The 19613-nt window shown below is 39.4% G+C and overlaps 1 protein-coding gene across 1 annotated transcript in view; it reads right to left on the reverse strand.

The window, feature by feature from the left end:
• The window catches only part of LOC133555135 (vang-like protein 1), a 96868-nt gene extending 84670 nt beyond the window's left edge, over positions 1 to 12198 (reverse strand). Inside the window, exon 1 of the mRNA XM_061904648.1 lies at positions 12003 to 12198. The gene's annotated coding sequence lies outside the window, so the exon portion shown is untranslated. The remainder of the gene's footprint in view (positions 1 to 12002) is intronic.
• Between the last annotated feature and the right edge of the window lie 7415 nt (positions 12199 to 19613).

The raw sequence follows: 19613 nt of genomic DNA on the forward strand, positions 1-19613 counted from the left end.
TTTGATGCCAATGTATTTCTCCCCCGCCCTCAGCGACCGCTTTCTCACTTGCTTGCCCACCCGCACACTCACTGAAGTCACTCACCTGCTGCCAGTCATTAAAGGGCCACACACATATGCTACTCTCATAACAAAGTGTTTAAAAACGAGTATGCAAGTTGGACAAAGGAGATGCCAAATCCAACCACTTTCATGTGGTATTGGACAGAAAGGAGGACTTTTTTTTTTCCTCCATTTGAAAATGCGGACGTTATCAGCACCACTGTCTAATTCCAATCAATGCAAGTCATCAGAATCAAATACACATATATATACATATACATATGTATATATATGTATATAAGTGTATATACATATACAAGCCCTATATTCTTGTCTTCATGAAAGAAAGGAATCTATGTGTGTTAAACATGCTTGTATTATCATTAAACACCATTAACTTGTTAACAAAAATGTCTCTTTCATAAATAAATAAATATAAATTATAAATAGGAATGAGGTAGATCTCCTCGACTTGGTCAATTGAAAAGTAGCTCACCTGCAGAAAAAGTGTGAGCGCCCCTGGTCTATTGCTAGCTTACCAGGGTTTGACCACTAAAAACAATAAAATTGCTTGGCAGCAATTGATGACGCATAGGGGATGGGTGTAAGATACATTTCGATCGACAAATTATTCAAATAGTGTCACACCTATGGATCATGTTTTGTTTTGTCATGTTATGTTTTGATTTTTGACATTCAGTCACGTTTTGCACTTCCTGGTTTTGTTTGTTTCCATGCCAACGCATTAGTTCCCACCTTGTCACGCCCCTGCCCTCAGTCCCGCACCTGTTCCTGATTATCACAGCCAGTATTTAAGTCATTTTCTTTCTGTTCATCAGTCTGGGAACTTTGCTTTCATTGTCTTTAATACTTCATGCCATGCTTTTCGATTCATCCACGCCAAGTAAGTTTATGTTTGTATTTATGCCTTTGATAGTATCTTTTGTTTGTTTATAGATAGTATTGCCATCGTGCTGCTTTTATTCTAAATTTTAGTATAGATTATTATCCGCCATCGAGCGCGCTTTTGTTTTGCCTTTTTTATTGTATTTTGAGTTTAAATAAAAAACATGTACCTGATTTCACGCCTGGCTCGTCCTGTAATCCCTCTGCGTCGAAGGAGCACAAACAATTCTTGTCCAGGTCTGACAAATAGGTTTTATCTTTATATCACAAGATCACCAAACTCTCTAGAATAACAACGGTTTCAATAATTCAAACTAACTAAATACAATTAAAAACATTACAAATAAATAGGCATTATTTATTGACATTTTGTTTCAAAGCCAAATGGAGCCAGGGATGTTCTACAGCTGTGGGTTGCAGGCCCTTTGATTAGTGCAGGGGTCGGGAACCTTTTTGGCTGAGAGAGCCATGAAAGCCAAATATTTCAAAATGTATTTCCGTGAGAGCCATATCTTATTTTTTTAACACTTACAACGTGCATTTTTAAGACCAACATTTTAGAGTATAATAAGGCTCTTATTCTTTTTAATAACATTGTTATTCTAAAGCTAACCGATAATAAATATAATACTTCTTGAACAGGTGCGATAGAAAATGGATGGTTGAATTAAAATGCATGAAAATGTTTTATAATTTGAATGTTATTTTTAACACTGCGATTACCAGCGGAATTATTCATTACTTATCGTGTTAAGCGATATCAGCTAAGATTTATCTGAGAGCCAGATGCAGTCATTAAAAGAGCCACATCTGGCTCTAGAGCCATAGGTTCCCTACCCCTGGATTAGTGTATCAATACAGCCAATCAGTTATATTGTTCACAAAGCATTACTACTGTTTAGTTCAATACGTTGTTGTACTTTTTGCACTGCTGTTTTGTCAGCAACAAAAACAACAGAGTTAGCGCCCCAAGCGCAGCAATGAGGTACATCATAAAAAAGTACTTGTGACATTCATTCATTCATTTTCTACCGCTTATTCCCTTTCAGGGTCGCAAGGGGCGCAGGCGCCTATCTCAGCTACAATCGGGCGGAAGGCGGGGTACACCCTGGACAAGTCGCCACCTCATCGCAGGGCCAACACAGAAAAGTACTTGTGACATTTACTAGTTAATTCTCGCAAACAGCAAAGCTCCATAGCATCACAAGACAAGCAGCAGCACGAGGAAAAGAAGCATGTTGAGTCACATGTGGTCTGTGTTCTTGGCCCAGCAAATGAGGGTCATTACTACGGTGGAATTCAATTGGTATGCCACAACATCACTCAATTCAAGCCCCAGTTGGGCTTGAGTGGCGCTTGTGACGGCATGAAGGTTGTATGTGGTTAAGTAAATTGAAAGATAAAAATACTGTATGCTGGTTTTCACTCACCGCCGAAAACAGTGGAGGTGATAGCAGTTTAGCAATTTAACAGTCATTTAACAATACTTATAGTAGACACAGAGTTAAAACAGGTTATAAGGTGGATTTAATGAGTGCTGCCACTAGTGCTCTGTGATATTACGAGATGTATCGTAGTACAACATAAACATGTCTCAGGGCTGCAACTAACAACTACAAAACGCAAAACCAGGGAAGATGACACGTTGTGTAAATCGTAAATAAAAACAGAATACAATGATTTGCAGATACTTAACGTTCGAACTAGAAAACTTTTGTTATTTTTTGCAAATATTAGCTAAATTGGAATTTGATGCCTGCGATGTTTCAAAAAAGCTGGCACAAATGTAAAAAATCCTGACAAAATTGACGAATGCTCATCAAACACTTATTTGGTAAATCCCACAGGTGAACAGGCTAATTGGGAACAGGTGGGTGCCATGATTGTGTATAAAAGCAGCTTCCATGAAATGATCAGTCATTCACAAACAAGGATGGGGCGAGGGTCACCACTTTGTGAACAAATGCGTGAGCAAATTGTCCAACAGTTTAAGAACAAGATTTTTCAACGAGGTATTGCAAGGAAAATAGGGATTTCACCATCTACGGTCTGTAATATCATCAAAAGGTTCAGAGTATCTGGAGAAATTACTTTGTGACCTTTGACCCCTCAGGAGGTACTGCATCAAAACCAATATCAGTGTGTCAAGAATATCACCATATGAGCTCAGGAACACTTCAGAAAACCACTGTCAGTAACTACAGTTGGTTGCTAAACTCTACTATGCAAAACCAAAGCCATTTATCAACAACACCCAGAAACGCCACCGGCTTTGCTGGGCCCGAGTTCATCCAAATTGTTTTAGGAAACTGCGGATGTCGTGTCTTACGGAACAAAGAGAAAAAGAACCATTCGGATTGTTATAGGTACAAAGTTCAAAAGCCAGCATCTGTGATGGTGTGGGGGTGTATTAGTGCCCAAAGCATGGGTAACTTACACATCTGTGAAGGCACCATTAATGCTGAATGGTACATACAGGTTTTGAGCAACATATGTTGCCATCCAAGCAACGTTATCATGGACGCCCCTGCTTATTTCAGCAAGACAATGTGTTACAACACCGTGGCTTTATAGTAAAAGAGTGCAAGTACTAGACTGGCCTGTCTACCACTGAAAATGTGTGGCACGTTATGAAGCCTAAAATACCACAACGGAGACCCCGGACTGTTGAACAACTTAAGCTGTACATAAAACAAGAATGGGAAATAATTCCACCTGAAAAGCATAAAAAAATAGTCTCCTCAGTTCCCAAATGTTTACTGAGTGTTGTTAAAAGGAAAGGCCATGTAACACAGTGGTAAAAATGCCCCTCTGCCAACTTTTTTGTGATATGTTGCTGCAATAAATTCTAAGTTAATGATTATCTGCAAAAAAAAACAAGTTTCTTAGTTTGAACATTAAATATATTGTCTTTGCAGTCAATTTGATTGATTGTAAGTTGAAAAGGATTTGCAAATTATCACATTGTTGTTTTTTTTTATGAATTACACAACATGTCAACTTCACTGGTTATGGCTTTGTATTTTAACAGTCGACTAGTGATCGACTATTTTAGCAATTAGTCGATTACTCAGATTTTACAGGAGAGATCGCCTGACATGTTTTTTTCAGGACCACTACCGATACCGATTATTAGTAATCAAAGCCGATAACTAATATTTTAAACCGCTCTTAATTTGCAGTAAAAGTTATTTAATCATGAATAGTATATGTCGGTAAACAGCTGGACAAGGCTTTAAGTATTTTTTACTTTAAGTATTTACATAATTTTTTCGGAATAGGTCAGACAAGTAGCAACATAATGTTTTATGCATCGCTAATGTTGTGGTTATTTTGGCACCAAAAACATTGAGGGATTTCATGGCGTGTCCAATGTTACAGGTCAGAGAAGCATCAATATTTGCATTTTAATAAAACATTTTATAAATATGGGGGTTCTACACATCAACATGACTCAGCATCTACTCAAATGTTATACAATTCTATAGAAGTTTATGGGTTTAATTAATATCTTGTAAAGTTTCCTTGTGAGGAACTCTAAAATATTGCGAACATTTGAATAAAAACAAATCAGTGCTTTTTAACTGAGCTTATTATTACTTATTATGGTGGCGTGGCTCGGTTGGTAGAGCGGCTGTCCCAGCAACTTGAGGGTTCCAGGTTTGATCCCCACTTCCGCCATCCTAGTCATTGCCAATGTGTCCTTGGGCAAGACACTTTACCCACCTGCTCACAGTGTCACCCACACTGGTTTAAATGTAGCTTAAATATGTACATAATGGGTTTCACTATGTAAAGCGCTATGAGTCTCTAGAGAAAAGCACTATATAAATATAATTCACTTCACTTATTATAGACTACACATTTTTTTAAGATGGCTGACATAATTTCTGCCTGATGTTACAGACCGTATGAGAATGTTGCCTTTTCTTCTTTACCTGTATAATAAGTCTCCTATTTGTCGATATATTTAAAAAAAAAGAGTTTGGATTTTTGCCATATATATTGTTAATGTCATCTTTATGTCCAACTATCTCTGTCACAATTGATTGAAGCACGGAACCGGACTGAAACTCGTTGCTCTCCATTAATGAGCCCACCCTCCGAGTGTTGCGGACAGAGTCAGATCTTGCAGTAGCAAAACAAACAAAACCGAACCGTGAAGGAAGGACAACAACTGGATTTCCCAGCAAGTTTTGAAAGCTAAGCAGACGAGTCAAACACTGTGTACAAGTGACCAACTATGTGAGTAGAAGAGAAAGGGAGGGGTGCATGGGCTATGCCGCTGCAGTGAAAAAAAAAAGGAAATTCTTCACATGCAGGGCAAAAGGCCTAGTGATCAAGCACTAGTTAATCTTTATCTACTTTAATAATTATTTGTAAGTTTAAATACTAGTATTATATGTTTACATATTGTATCTGTATACAGTGGGGCAAAAAAGTATCTGGTCAGCCACCGATTGTGCAAGTTCTCCCACTTAAAATGATGACAGAGGTCTGTAATTTTCATCATAGGTACACTTCAACTGTTAGAGACAGAATGTGAAAAAAAATCCAGGAATTCACATTGTAGGAATTTTTAGGAAATTATTTGTAAATTATTGTGGAAAATAATTACTTGGTCAACCATTCAAAGCTCTCATTGATGGAAGGAGGTTTTGTCTCAAAATCTCACGATACATGGCCCCATTTATTCTTTCCTTAACACGGATCAATCGTCCTGTCCCCTTAGCAGAAAAACAGCCCCAAAGCATGATGTTTCCACCCCCATGCTTCACAGTAGGTATGGTGTTCTTGGGATGCAACTTAGTATTCTTCTTCCTTCAAACACGACGAGTTAAGTTTATACCAAAAAGTTCTATTTTGGTTTCATCTGACCACATGACATTCTCCCAATCCTCTGCTGTATCATCCATGTATCCATTTTGGTATAAACTCAACTCGTCGTGTTTGGAGGAAGAAGAATACTGAGTTGCATCCCAAGAACACCAGACCTACTGTGAAGCATTCGGGCGGAAGGCGGGGTACACCCTGGACAAGTCGCCACCACAACGCAGGTAATTTATTATAAATAATCATAATTGTAATTTAATAATTAATTTAATAAGGACTGTTTTCGGGCTTCACGGTGGAAGAGGGGTTAGTGCTTCTGCCTCACAATACGAAGGTCCTGAGTAGTCTGGGGTTCAATCCCGGGCTCGGGATCTTTCTGTGTGGAGTTTGCATGTCCTCCCTGTGAATGCGTGGGTTCCCTCTGGGTACTCCGGCTTTCTCCCACTTCCAAAGACATGCACCTGGGGATAGGTTGATTGGCAACACTAAATTGGCCCTAGTGTGTGAATGTGAGTGTGAATGTTGTCTGTCTATCTGTGTTGGCCCTGCGATGAGATGGCGACTTGTCCAAAGTGTACGCCGCCTTCCGCCTGATTGTCGCTGAGATAGGTACCAGCGCCCCCGCGACCCCAAAGGGAATAAGCGGTAGAAATGGATGGATGGATGGATGGAGGACTGTTTTCACTGCTGGACTGTAGAAAGAGGTTCCGCAGCCTCCGTAGCAGAACTGTAACAGCTTCTTCCTTCAGGCCATTAGACTCTTGAACGCATCATAATAATCCCCTCAATTCCCCCCAAAAACGGATTAACTCGCTGGAATATAAGGACAATATAATAAACGTGGATGCATATGCAAAAGTGCAATATATACTGTATATCTGTATAGTAATCTATTTATTTATATTTGCACCTTATTGTTCTTTAATCCTGCACTATAACAAGCTAATCTAATAACATTTTGTTCTTATCTGTACTCCATCCATCCATTTACTACCGCTTATTCCCGTTTGCGGTCGCGGGGGATGCTGGTGCCTATCTGAGCTACAATCAGGCGGAAGGTGGGGTACACCCTAGACAAATCGCCACCTCATCGCAGGGCCAACACAGATAGACAGACAACATTCACACTCACATTCACACACTAGGGCCAATTTAGTGTTGCCAATCAACCTATCCCCAGGTGCATGTCTTTGGAAGTGGGAGGAAGCCGGAGGCCCCGGATGGAACCCATGAAGTCACGGGTAGAACATGCAAACACCACACAGAAATATCCCGAGCCCGGGATTGGACCCAGGACCTTCGTATTGTGAGGCAGACACACTAACCCCTAAACCACCGTACTGCCCCTTATCTGTACTGTAAAGTTCCAATTTAAATGACAATAAAAGGAAGTCTAAGTCTATGTCTAAATTGTTCTTCTACATCAGTGAATTTCAAAAGATACGTGCACCACTAGTGGCATGTAAGCTCCATCTAACACTGATCAAAGCACAGTGTTTTATTTTCTAATTTTCAAATACAGTGTTATTGTTCAAACGGTGTGCATTGTTAAAATGGCGAACAATAACAAATATACTTCATTCATCCATCCATCCATTTTCAACCGCTTATTCCCTTTGGGGTCGCGGGAGGCGCTGGTGCCTATCTCAGCTAAAATCTGGCAGGTACACCCTGGACAAGTCGCCACCTCATCACAGGGCCAACACAGATAGACAGACAACATTCACACTCACATTCACACACTAAGGCCAATTTAGTGTTGCCAATCAAACTATCCCCAGGTGCATGTCTTTGGAGGTGGGAGGAAGCCGTAGTACCAGGAGGGAACCCACGCAGTCACGGGTAGAACATGCAAACTCCACACAGAAAGATCCCGAGCCCGGGATTGAACCCAGGACTATTCAGGACCTTCGTGTTGTGAGGCAGACGCACTAACCCAGGGGTGCCCATTACGTCGATCGCGAGCTACCGGTCGACGGCGGAGGGTGTGTCAGTCGATCGCCAGCCAGGCTTTTAAAAAAATGGACCTAAAAATTAGCGATCATCAACCTTCACCAAGACGTCACTTGATTGAATTCACGGCACCCGAAGGTCTTGTGAGATGACGCTGGCCGCTGCGAGATCATTATTAAGAAAAAATGACCGAGAGGAAGGCGAGAAACACTTTTTATTTCAACAGACTCTCGCGCCGTACCTTCCGTCAAAACTCTAAAGGCCAACTGCACATTTCCTATCTTCACAATAAAAGCCCTGCTTCATGCTGCCTGTGCTAACAAAATAAGAGTCTCGGAAAGCTGGCGTGCACAAGCGATCGCTTTCCGAGACTCTTATTTTGCCAGCGTCATCGCACAAGACCTTCGGGTGCCGTGAATGTCAATCAAGCAAGCTACGGAATTTGCCGCCAATATTTTTCTTGTAAAGTGTCAGGAAGCTGGATAAAAGGGATACCAAAAAACAACCACTTTCATGTGGTTTTGTACAGAAAGGAGGACTTTTTTTCTCCTCCATTCAAAAGTGTGGGCGTTATCATCACTACTGTCTTAGTCCAATCAATGCAAGTCATCAGAATCAGGTAATACACCAACTTCTATTCTTGTCTTCGTGAAAGAAAGACATCTATATGTGTTACACACGCTTGTATTATCATTAAACACATTTAACTTGTTAACGAAAATGTCTCTTTCATAAATAAATAAATATAAATGATATATATGAATGAGGTAGATCCCCTCGATTTGGTCAATTGAAAAGTAGCTCGCCTGCAGAAAAAGTGTGGGCACCCCTGCACTAACCCCACTTCCAAAGTTAAAGGCCTACTGAAACCCACTACTACCAACCACGCAGTCTGTTAGTTTATGAAATAATGATGTATTCTTAACAAAATATGGCAATATCGCGAAATGTTCAAGTACGACACATAGAATGGACCTGCTATCCCCATTTAAAGGCCTAATGAAATGAGATTTTCTTATTTAAACGGGGATAGCAGGTCCATTCTATGTGTCATACTTGATCATTTCGCGATATTGCCATATTTTTGCTGAAAGGATTTAGTAGAGAACATCCACGATAAAGTTCACAACTTTTGGTTGCTAGCAGAAAAGTCCTGCCTTTACCGGAAGTTGCAGACGATGACGTCACATGTTGATGGCTCCTCACATTGTTTTTAATCGGAGTCTCCAACAAAAAGAGCTATTCGGACCGAGAAAACAACAATTTACCCATTAATTGGAGCGAGGATGAAAGATTCGTGTTTGAGGATATTGATAGCTACGGACTACAAAAAAAATATATATATATATATATATATATATGCGATTGCATTGGGACGGATTCAGATGTTTTTAGACACATTTACTAGGATAATTCTGGGAAATCCCTTATCTTTCTATTGTGTTGCTAGTGTTTTAGTGAGATTAAATAGTACCTGATAGTCGGAGGGGTGTGTCGACGGGTGTCTTGAGGCCAATGTCTCACGGAAGTCGACGGGAGCTTTATGGATGGTGCAAGCTCAGCTGATCACCGGTAAGAAGCGACTTTTTACCACAATTTTCTCACCGAAACCTGCTGGTTGACATTCGGTCGGGATCCATGTTCGCTTGATTGCTCTGATCCATAGTAAAGTTTCACCTCCAAGAATTCTAAACAAGGAATCACCGTGTGTTTGTGTGGCTAAAGGCTAAAGCTTCCCAACTCCATCTTTCTACTTTGACTTCTCCAATATTAATTGAAGAAATTGCAAAAGATTCAGCAAAACACGGATCTCCAAAAGACTGTGTAATTATGCCGTTAAAGCAGACGACTTTTAGCTGTGTGGGTGTGTGCAGCGCTAATATTTCCTAACAGTCCGTGACGTCACGCGTACACGTCATCATTACGTGACGTTTTCAAGAAGAAACTCCCGGGAAATTTAAAATTGCAATTTAGTAGACCATGGCCCTGCGACGAGGTGACGACTTGTTCAGGGTGTACACCGCCTTCCGCCCGATTGTAGCTGAGATAGGCACCAGCGCCCCCCGTGACCCCAAAGGAAATAAGCGGTAGAAAATGGATGGATGGAATTTTGTAAACTAAACCGGCCGTATTGGCATGTGTTGCAATGTTATTATTTCATCATTGAAGTATAAACTATCTGAGTGATCGGAAGTAGTAGGTTTCAAAAGGCCTTTAATTAAAGGGGAACATTATCACCAAACCTATGCAAGCATCAATATATACCTTGATGTTGCAGAAAAAAGACCATGTATTTTTTTAACCGATTTCCGAACTCTAAATGGGTGAATTTTGGCAAATTAAACGCCTTTCTGTTTATCGGTCTTTTAGCGATGACGTCAGAACGTGATGTCACAGAGGTAACACACCCACCATTTTCATTTTCACATTACAAACACCAGGTCTCAGTTCTCACATTTGACCGGCGATGCTAAGACAGACATGGCACAGAGATGTATGGATAACCTGCAGATGCATTTGCAACGATTAAGTCAACAAAATCACAAAGGTGAGTTTTGTTGATGTTGTTGACTTACGTGCCAATCCGTCATATTTGGTCACGGCATGACTGCCAGCTAATCGATGCTAACATGCTACGCTAATCGATGCTAACATGCTATTTACGCTAGCTGTATGTACATTTGAAACTAGATACCCACATTTAATGCGAAACAAACACTTACCAATCACGGATTTAAGTTGCTCCAGTGTCACAAGATGCGAAAAGTCCTGATCGTTTGGTCTGCACATTTTACCGGCGATGCTAATAAGGCAGCCATGCTATGGGCCACTTCATTAGGTACACCCACGCTATGGCCGAATAGCGTCAATAGCTATTCGCTCAATAGCTTCAGTTTCTTCTTCAATTTCGTTTTCGCTATCTGCCTCCATCTGTTTCAATACATGCGTAATCTGTTGAATCGCCTAAGCCGCTGAAATCAGAGTCTGAATCTGAGCTAATGTCGCTATATCTTGCTGGGGTAACCGCCATGTTGTTTGTATTGGCAGCCCTGTATGACGCCACAGGGAAATGGATAGTGGTTTCGAAGATAGCGAAAATCCATCCATCCATTTTCTACCGCTTATTCCCTTTCGGGGTCGCGGGGGGCGCTGGCGCCTATCTCAGCTACAATCGGGCGGAAGGCGGAGTACACCCTGGACAAGTCGCCACCTCATCGCAGGGCCAACACAGATAGACAGACAACATTCACACTCACATTCACACACTAGGGCCAATTTAGTGTTGCCAATCAACCTATCCCCAGGTGCATGTCTTTGGAAGTGGGAGGAAGCCGGAGTACCCGGAGGGAACCCACACATTCACGGGGAGAACATGCAAACTCCACACAGAAAGATCCGGAGCCTGGATTTGAACCCAGGACTGCAGGACCTTCGTATTGTGAGGCAGACGCACTAACCCCTCTGCCACCGTGAAGCCCGATAGCGAAAATAAGGAACTTTAAAGCTTTATTTAGGGATATTCCGGGACCGGTAAAATTTTGAAAAAAAATTTCAAAAAATACAACAAGCCACTGGGAACTGATTTTTAATTGTTTTTAACCCTTTTGAAATTGTGATAATGTTCCCCTTTAAGAAAATCTGATTTCAGTAGGCATTTAAACAAACAAACCAAAAAATGCTGCCTTGTTTTTAATGAATACTTAGGCCTACAACGCAACTGTATGTTCTTGTTGGTCAATATGGTGGTACATGGAGAGCCAGTTTTTTTCTCTGAGGTGGTGCTCGGTGATTAAAGTTTGACAACCACATTTAATACAATTAAAACGAAAAACATTTTAAGCGTCGGCGTGTAGAAATAGTAAACTTCCGCTATCCATCCATTTATTTCCTACCGTCGCCGGAGCCTATCCCAGCTGCAGTCCGGCGGAAGGCGGCGTGCACCCTGCTCGCTGACCACCAATACGCGCTGGCATGTATCCTTCCGCCGATGTGCAAAAAAATATGTCACTTTCACTTTGAAACACGACACATAAATCCCTTTTTTTAAAGCCGTGAACAGGTTTAACAACACAACAAGTGTGATGAAATCATACAGGTAGACAACAAGGGCGTGACTTTTACTTTTAAACACTATTGTAACTTTCATGTGTACAAGTCTCGTAATAACATATATAAAAGAAAATATATGTTGGCGACAGTACATTACAGTCTCACCTTGTCAACACACACACACACACGAAGCCCATTCTTATTGAAGTCAAACTCACCTGCTAGCGTCATTCCTGTCGCTGGGTCGCCATGCAGAGCTGGTAGCAGAGTTGTGTTGCCGCTTCAAGAGTTGTGTCGCGACTAAAAAGAGTTGTGTTGCAGTGGGAACAGTCTGGCGAACAACAGGAGTCTCCGCCACTTTGGAATGTTACCATGCTAGCATGCTAGGCTGTAGTGCCACATACGGCCGGAGGGGGGCGCCATCGGCCAGGCATGCTGAGCAGACTAAGTTTTCTGATTAAAAAAAAAAAAAAAACACAAAAAAACCTGCACTCTTTCCAACCTTTATATCTGTTGTATTGCTTAGGGAGGACATTTGTTAACAACATTATTTTAGGGAGGGATGGATGAAATCCTAAAATAGAGAGGAAGTAAAACAATGACCTCAAAGCCTAAATGAATCAACACTGAACTCCCCTGCAAATACTACAGTACATACTAAATTCTACACCAGTGGTTCTCAAATGTTTGGTAATGCATGTATTAAATAAATAAATGATAAATGGGTTGTACTTGTATAGCGCTTTTCTACCTTCAAGGTACTCAAAAGTGCTTTGACACTACTTCCACATTAACCCATTCACACACACATTCACACACTGATGGAGGGAGCTGCCATGCAAGGCGCTAACCAGCACCCATCAGGAGCAAGGGTGAAGTGTCTTGCTCAGGACACAACGGACGTGACGAGGTTGGTACTAGGTGGGGATTGAACCAGGGACCCTCGGGTTGCGCACGCCCACTCTTCCACTGCGCCACGCCATATATATATATATATATATATATATATACATATATATATATATATATATATATGCACATATATATATATACATACATCCTTATTTACATACATCCATCCATCCATCCATCATCTTCCGCTTATCCGAGGTCGGGTCGCGGGGGCAACAGCCTAAGCAGGGAAACCCAGACTTCCCTCTCCCCAGCCACTTCGTCTAGCTCTTCCCGGGGGATCCCGAGGCGTTCCCAGGCCAGCCGGGAGACATAGTCTTCCCAACGTGTCCTGGGTCTTCCCCGTGGCCTCCTACCGGTATTTACATACATACATATATATATATATATATATATAATTTCCTATAGTAATTAAGTGCAACAATTGCTAACAGATGTCGATGTATTCTGCTTGCATGTTCAATAACTAGATATCAGCCCTTAATTTTAGACCAAAATGTGGCCACAAAAAGCCAACTATTGATTCTCAAATTGTAAGCCGTGCAGGTACAACGCATCTAATGCTGTGTCCAATGTATGACCAGGGACACTGTAAAGTGCAAAAACAGAGCAACACAGCGCCAACATCAAACAAGTCAATAATTGGACGAGGAACTGAACTATTCTGTGTATTTTAATTTTGTATGCTCCTATATGGACCCCAGGAAGACTAGCAGTCGCCTAGGCGTCAGTTAATGGGGATCCAATCAATAAACAAGAAACAAAAATAAATGGGGGTACGGGTACCCCTGGGGTATTTGAAGGTATGCCAAGGGCTATGTGATATTTTTTTTTGAATATTCTAAAAATAGCAACAATTCATAAATCCTTTATCCATCCATCCATCCATCCATTTTCTACCGCTTATTCCCTTTCAGGGTCGCGGGGGGGGGGGGGGGCGCTGGCGCCTATCTCAGCTACAATCGGGCGGAAGGCGGGGTACACCCTGGACAAGTCGCCACCTCATCGCAGGGCCAACACAGATAGACAGACAACACTCACACTCACATTCACACACTAGGGCCAATTCAACCTATCCCCACAGTTGAAGTGTACCTGTGATGAAAACCATAGACCTCTGTCATCATTCCAAGTGGGAGAACCCGCACAATCGGCGGCCGACCAAACACTTTTCCGCCCCACCGTACATGTAAACTAGGAAGTTAATGTTTATATACTTCATTACCCAGAAAGGTTAGTGCTGGTGATAGGAACAGGAAGTAGGTTTGAGTTTTGTTGGAGGACAACAATTGTGCCGTCTGATCAATAAAGAGTTGATATATTGTTACATCTTGTTCCTGCTTTGTCTACACAAGAAACACGGTTGAGCGTCATCAAATCATTAATACGTCACCACAAAAATGAGTGAGGAGACTCCGACCGGCCTTTATAAATATATTTATTGAATAATACTTCAACAAAATATGAATGTAAGGTCATAAACTGTGGAAATAAATTTACATTTAACGGTGTACATTTTAAAAAGATAAATAGTGATACTTTTGTAAAGGAGGAGCGTGGGAGTTTCATATGCAATCTAAAGGGAACGACTCGACACACCAAGAAGGTTAGATATTTGACTGTGGGGCAAAATGTACACTAAAGTATATCTGATACATATTATCTAGACCAGTGGTTCTCAAATGGGGGTACGCGTACTCCTGGGGGTACTTGAAGTTATGCCAAGATTTTTTTTGAAATATTCAAAAAATATTAACAATTCAAAAATCCATTATAAATATATTTATTGAATAATACTTCAACAAAATATGAATGTAAGGTCATAAATTGTGAAAATAATGTAACAATGCAATATTCAGTGTTGACAGCTAGATTTTTTGTGGACATGTTCCATAAATATTGATGTTAAAGATGTCTTTTTTTGTGAAGAAATGTTTGGAATTAAGTTCATGAATCCAGATGGATCTCTATTACAATCCCCAAAGAGGGCACTTTAAGTTGATGATTACTTCTATGTGTAGAAATCTTTATTTATAATTGAATCACTTGTTTATTTTTCAACAAGTTTTTAGTTATTTTTATATCTTTTTTCCCAAATACTTCAAGAAAGACCACTACAAATGAGCAATATTTTGCACTGTTATACAATTTAATAAATCAGAAACTGATGACATAGTGCTGTATTTTACTTCTTTATCTCTTTTTTCCAACCAAAAATGCTTTGCTCTGATTAGGGGGTTCTTGAATCAAAAAAATGTCCACAGGGGTTACATAACTGAAAAAAAGTTGAGAACCACTGTTATAAAGGATTTTTGAATTGTTGCTATTTTTAGAATATTCAAAAAAAAATCTCACATACCCCTTGGCATACCTTCAAATACCCCAGCGGTACCCGTACCCCCATTTATTGTTGTTTATTGTTTATTGAATGGATCCCCATTAAATGACGCCGAGGCGACTGTTAGTCTTCCTGGGGTCCATATAGGAGCATACAAAATTAAAATACAAAGAATACATGCATTACCAAACGTTTGAAAAAAACTGTTGTAGAATTTAATATGTACTGTAGTATTTGCAGGGGAGTTCAGTGTTGATTCATTTAGGCTTTGAGGACATTGATTTACTTCCTCTCTGTTTTAAAAATTTCATCCTCCCTCTCCCTAAAATAATGTTGTAAACAAATGTCCTCCCTAAGCAATACAACAGATATAAAGGTTGGAAAAAGTGTAGGTTTTTTTTTTTAGCTGAAAACTTTATATTCTCTACAACAGTGGTTCTCAACCTTTTTTCAGGGATGTACCCCCTGTGAACATTTTTTTAATTCAAGTACCCCCTAATCAGAGCAAAGCATTTTTGGTTGAAAAAAAGAGATAAAGAAGTAAAATACAGGACCATGTCATCAGTTTCTGATTTATTAAATTGTATAACAATGCAAAATATTGCTCATTTGTAGTGGTCTTTTTTTAACTATGTGGAAAAAAAAGATGTAAAAATAACTAAAAACTTGTTGAAAAATAAACAAGTGATTTAATTATAAATAAAGATTTCTACAAATAGAAGTAAGCATTAACTTAAAGTTGTGAGACTTGGTGGGCATAGTGATACTGGATTTGTTCTTCCGTGGATGCGTTGGGCAAGAATAAAGATTTATTTAACTAATAAAACAGGCTAGAACAAAAACACTGGTGCTAGGCAGATAAGGCAAACAAAAGGCGCTAGCATGGGAGCTAGGGAAATAAATGATGAATGATAAATGGGTTGTACTTGTATAGCCCTTTTCTACCTTCAAGGTACTCAAAGCGCTTTGACACTACTTCCACATTTACCCATTCACACACACATTCACACACTGATGGAGGGAGCTGCCATGCAAGGCGCTAACCAGCACCCATCAGGAGCAAGGATGAAGTGTCTTCCTCAGGACACAACGGACGTGACGAAGTTAGTACAAGGTGGGGATTGAACCAGGGACCCTCAGTTTGCGCACGGCCACTCTCCCACTGACTGCCCCACGCCGTCCCTATGAAACAAACAGAAACGCTACACTTGGCACAAAAGCACAAAAAGGGAAAACTAAAATTCTAGCTTGAGAGCTAGGGATAAAATAGGCATAGCGCGAAAGCTAGCGAGTAGAAAACAATAAATAGCAGTCGTCACTTGTTGCGTGTAAGCAAATTAGGAACCGAGGACGAAATAACAAAAGGGGCAGTCTTAAATAAGGCAGTAATCAATAGAAACAGGTGTGCGAAGAAAGCCTGTGTGACGATTTCTGATATAAGCCTAGTCTCTTACGTGAATGAGATAAATAATATAATTTGATATTTTACGGTAATGTGTTAATAATTTCACACATAAGTCGTTCCAGAGTTAAGTCGCACCCCCGGCCAAATTATGAAAAAAAATTGTGATTTATAATCGGAAAAATACGGTATATCGCAAATAGAAAAAATATCCAATAAATTATTAATTCAATCTACAGTATCCATCCATCCATTTCCTACTGCTTATTCCGTTTGGGGTAGCGGGGGGCGCTGGCACCTATCTCAGCTACAATTGGACAAGTCGCCACCTCGCCGCAGGGCCATAGTTTACTAAATTGCAATTTTAAATTTCCCGGGAGTTTCTTCTTGAAAACGTCACGTAATAATGACGTGTACGCGTGACGTCACGGACTGTTAGGAAATATGAGCGCTGCACACACACACAGCTAAAAGTCGTCTGCTTTAACGGCATAATTACACATCTAAATCATTTTAAAATATATCTCCATTTATATTGTTAGTTATGCATTTTTATGTCTATATTTGTATAAAAATAATAATGTTACATTGTTTTCTCAATTAATTGAGCCAGTCTATAAATGTGAATTGTGAATTATATTTATATAGCGCTTTTCTCAAGTGACTCAAAGCGCTTTACATAGTGACACCCAATATCTAAGTTACATTTAAACCAGTGTGGGTGGCACTGGGAGCAGGTGGGTAAAGTGTCTTGCCCAAGGACACAACAGCAGTAACTAGGATGGCACAAGCGGGAATCGAACCTGCAACTCTCAAGTTGCTGGCACGGCCACTCTACCAACCGAGCTATGCCGCCCCAAATGATTTGAACTATTGAATATTGTATGTGTTTTAAATGTATACACATACTGTATATGTGCATGTACACATGAACACAGTTATGCATACTTATGTTATAAAATAAAGGTGCTTAAAATATAAAGCTGTTCTCACTGACAGACTCTTTGTTTTGTTTGTTGAAAAAGTGCAAAGCAGATGATTGAAATTCTTTAAAAGACAACATATGCCTGCAGCAATAACGAAACCGTGGGGGGGAAAAAAAATCAATATTTTATCTTCCTTTCAACTGCATCTTGTCCCCCAGCGCACATGCACTCGCGCACGCGCGCACACACACGTGCAGAAACGCACACGGACGCGCGCGCGTGCACAAACACCCACTCACGAGCACACACACGCAGAAAAGAACACAAATGGAGGTCAAGACGGGTGCACGACCTCGCTACATCTCATTGTTAGGGCGGCAAATACTGAAAATTTATACCAGGGGTCACCAACGCGGTGCCCGCGGGCACCAGGTCGCCCGTAAGGACCAGATGAGTAGCCCGCTGGCCTGTTCTAAAAATAGCTCAAATAGCAGCACTTACCAGTGAGCTGCCTCTATTTTTTTTATTTAATTTATTTACTAGCAAGCTGGTCTCGCTTTGCTCGACAATTTTAATTCTAAGAGAGACAAAACTCAAATAGAATTAGAAAATCCAAGAAAATATTTTAAAGACGTGGTCTTCACTTGTTTAAATAAATTCTTTTTTTTTTTTACTTTGCTTCTTATAACTTTCAGAAAAACAATTTTAGAGAACAAATACAACTTTAAAAATGATTTTAGGATTTTTAAACACATATAACTTTTTACCTTTTAAATTCCTTCCTCTTCTTTCCTGACAATTCAAATTAATGTTCAAGTAAACTTATTTTTTTATTGTAAAGAATAATAAATAAATTTTAATTTGATTCTTCATTTTAGCTTCTGTTTTTTCAACGAAGAATATCTGTGAAATAGTTCTTCAAACTTATTATGATTAAAATAAAATAAGAAATATTCTGGCAAATCCAGAAAATCTTGAAAATCAAATTTAAATCTTATTTCAAAGTCTTTTGAATTATCTTTAAAATGTTTGTTCTGGAAAATCTAGAAGAAATAATGATTTGTCTTTGTTAGAAATATAGCTTGGTCCAATTTGTTATATATTCTAACAAAATGCAGATTGGATTTTAACCAATTTAAAACATGTCATCAAAATTCTAAAATTATTCTTTAGCAAGAAAAATCACTAATGATGTTCCCTAAATTATTTTTTTAATATTTTCAAAAAGATTCACATGATTTAGTTTTTCTCTACTTTTCTTCGGTTGAATTTTGAATTTTAAAGAGTCGAAATTGAAGATTAACTATGTTTCAAAATGTAATTTTAATTGTTTTCCCTGTTTTCTCCTCTTTTACACCGTTCAATTAAGAGTTTTTTTCATCATTTATTCTCTACAAAAAACCTTCCGTAAAAGGACAAAAAATGTACGACGGAATGACAGACAGAAATACCCATATATATATATATATATATATATATATATATATATATATATATATATATATATATATATATATATATAAGATATAGATATATATGTATATATATGTATATAAATGTGAGTGTGAATGTTGTCCGTCTATCTGTGTTGGCCCTGTGATGAGGTGGCGACTTGTCCAGGGTGTACACCGCCTTCCGCCCGATTGTAGCTGAGATAGGCGCCAGCGCCCCCCGCGACCCCAAAAGGGAATAAGCGGTAGAAAATGGATGGATGGATATATATATATATATATATATATATATATATATATATATATATACATATATATTTATTAAAGGTAAATTGACCAAATTGGCTATTTCTGGCATTTTTTTAAAGAATGTATCAAACTGGTAGCCCTTCGCATTAATCAGCACCCAAGAAGTATATTGGTTTCAAAAAGGTTGGTGACCCCTGATTTATATCAATAAGCATCAATGCAGTGTCAAGCATGTATTATTCTTTTTTTTCTAGACCTGTGCACACATTCTTATAACACAGGCTGCATGACACAAACTAGTACGTTCAAAGTATTTTTTTCCCCCTAATATAACTTGTGCGGTAGGACATGGATGGATGGATGGACATTTGAACGTTTAACATTCATCATTTGATTAGTCTTCCACCCTGTGGTACTTTTTTGCTATTACAGTTATGGCTCCATTCTGCACATTGTTTATTCATTCACAACAGGCAATATGGAATACAGTATGTATGGAATAGTAAAACGAGTTTTATTTCATAAATACATCATTAAAAAAAAGACTAATT

The sequence above is a fragment of the Nerophis ophidion genome, linkage group LG06 (genome assembly GCF_033978795.1).
Source record: "Nerophis ophidion isolate RoL-2023_Sa linkage group LG06, RoL_Noph_v1.0, whole genome shotgun sequence".
In the NCBI taxonomy this organism is placed as follows: Eukaryota; Metazoa; Chordata; class Actinopteri; order Syngnathiformes; family Syngnathidae; genus Nerophis; species Nerophis ophidion.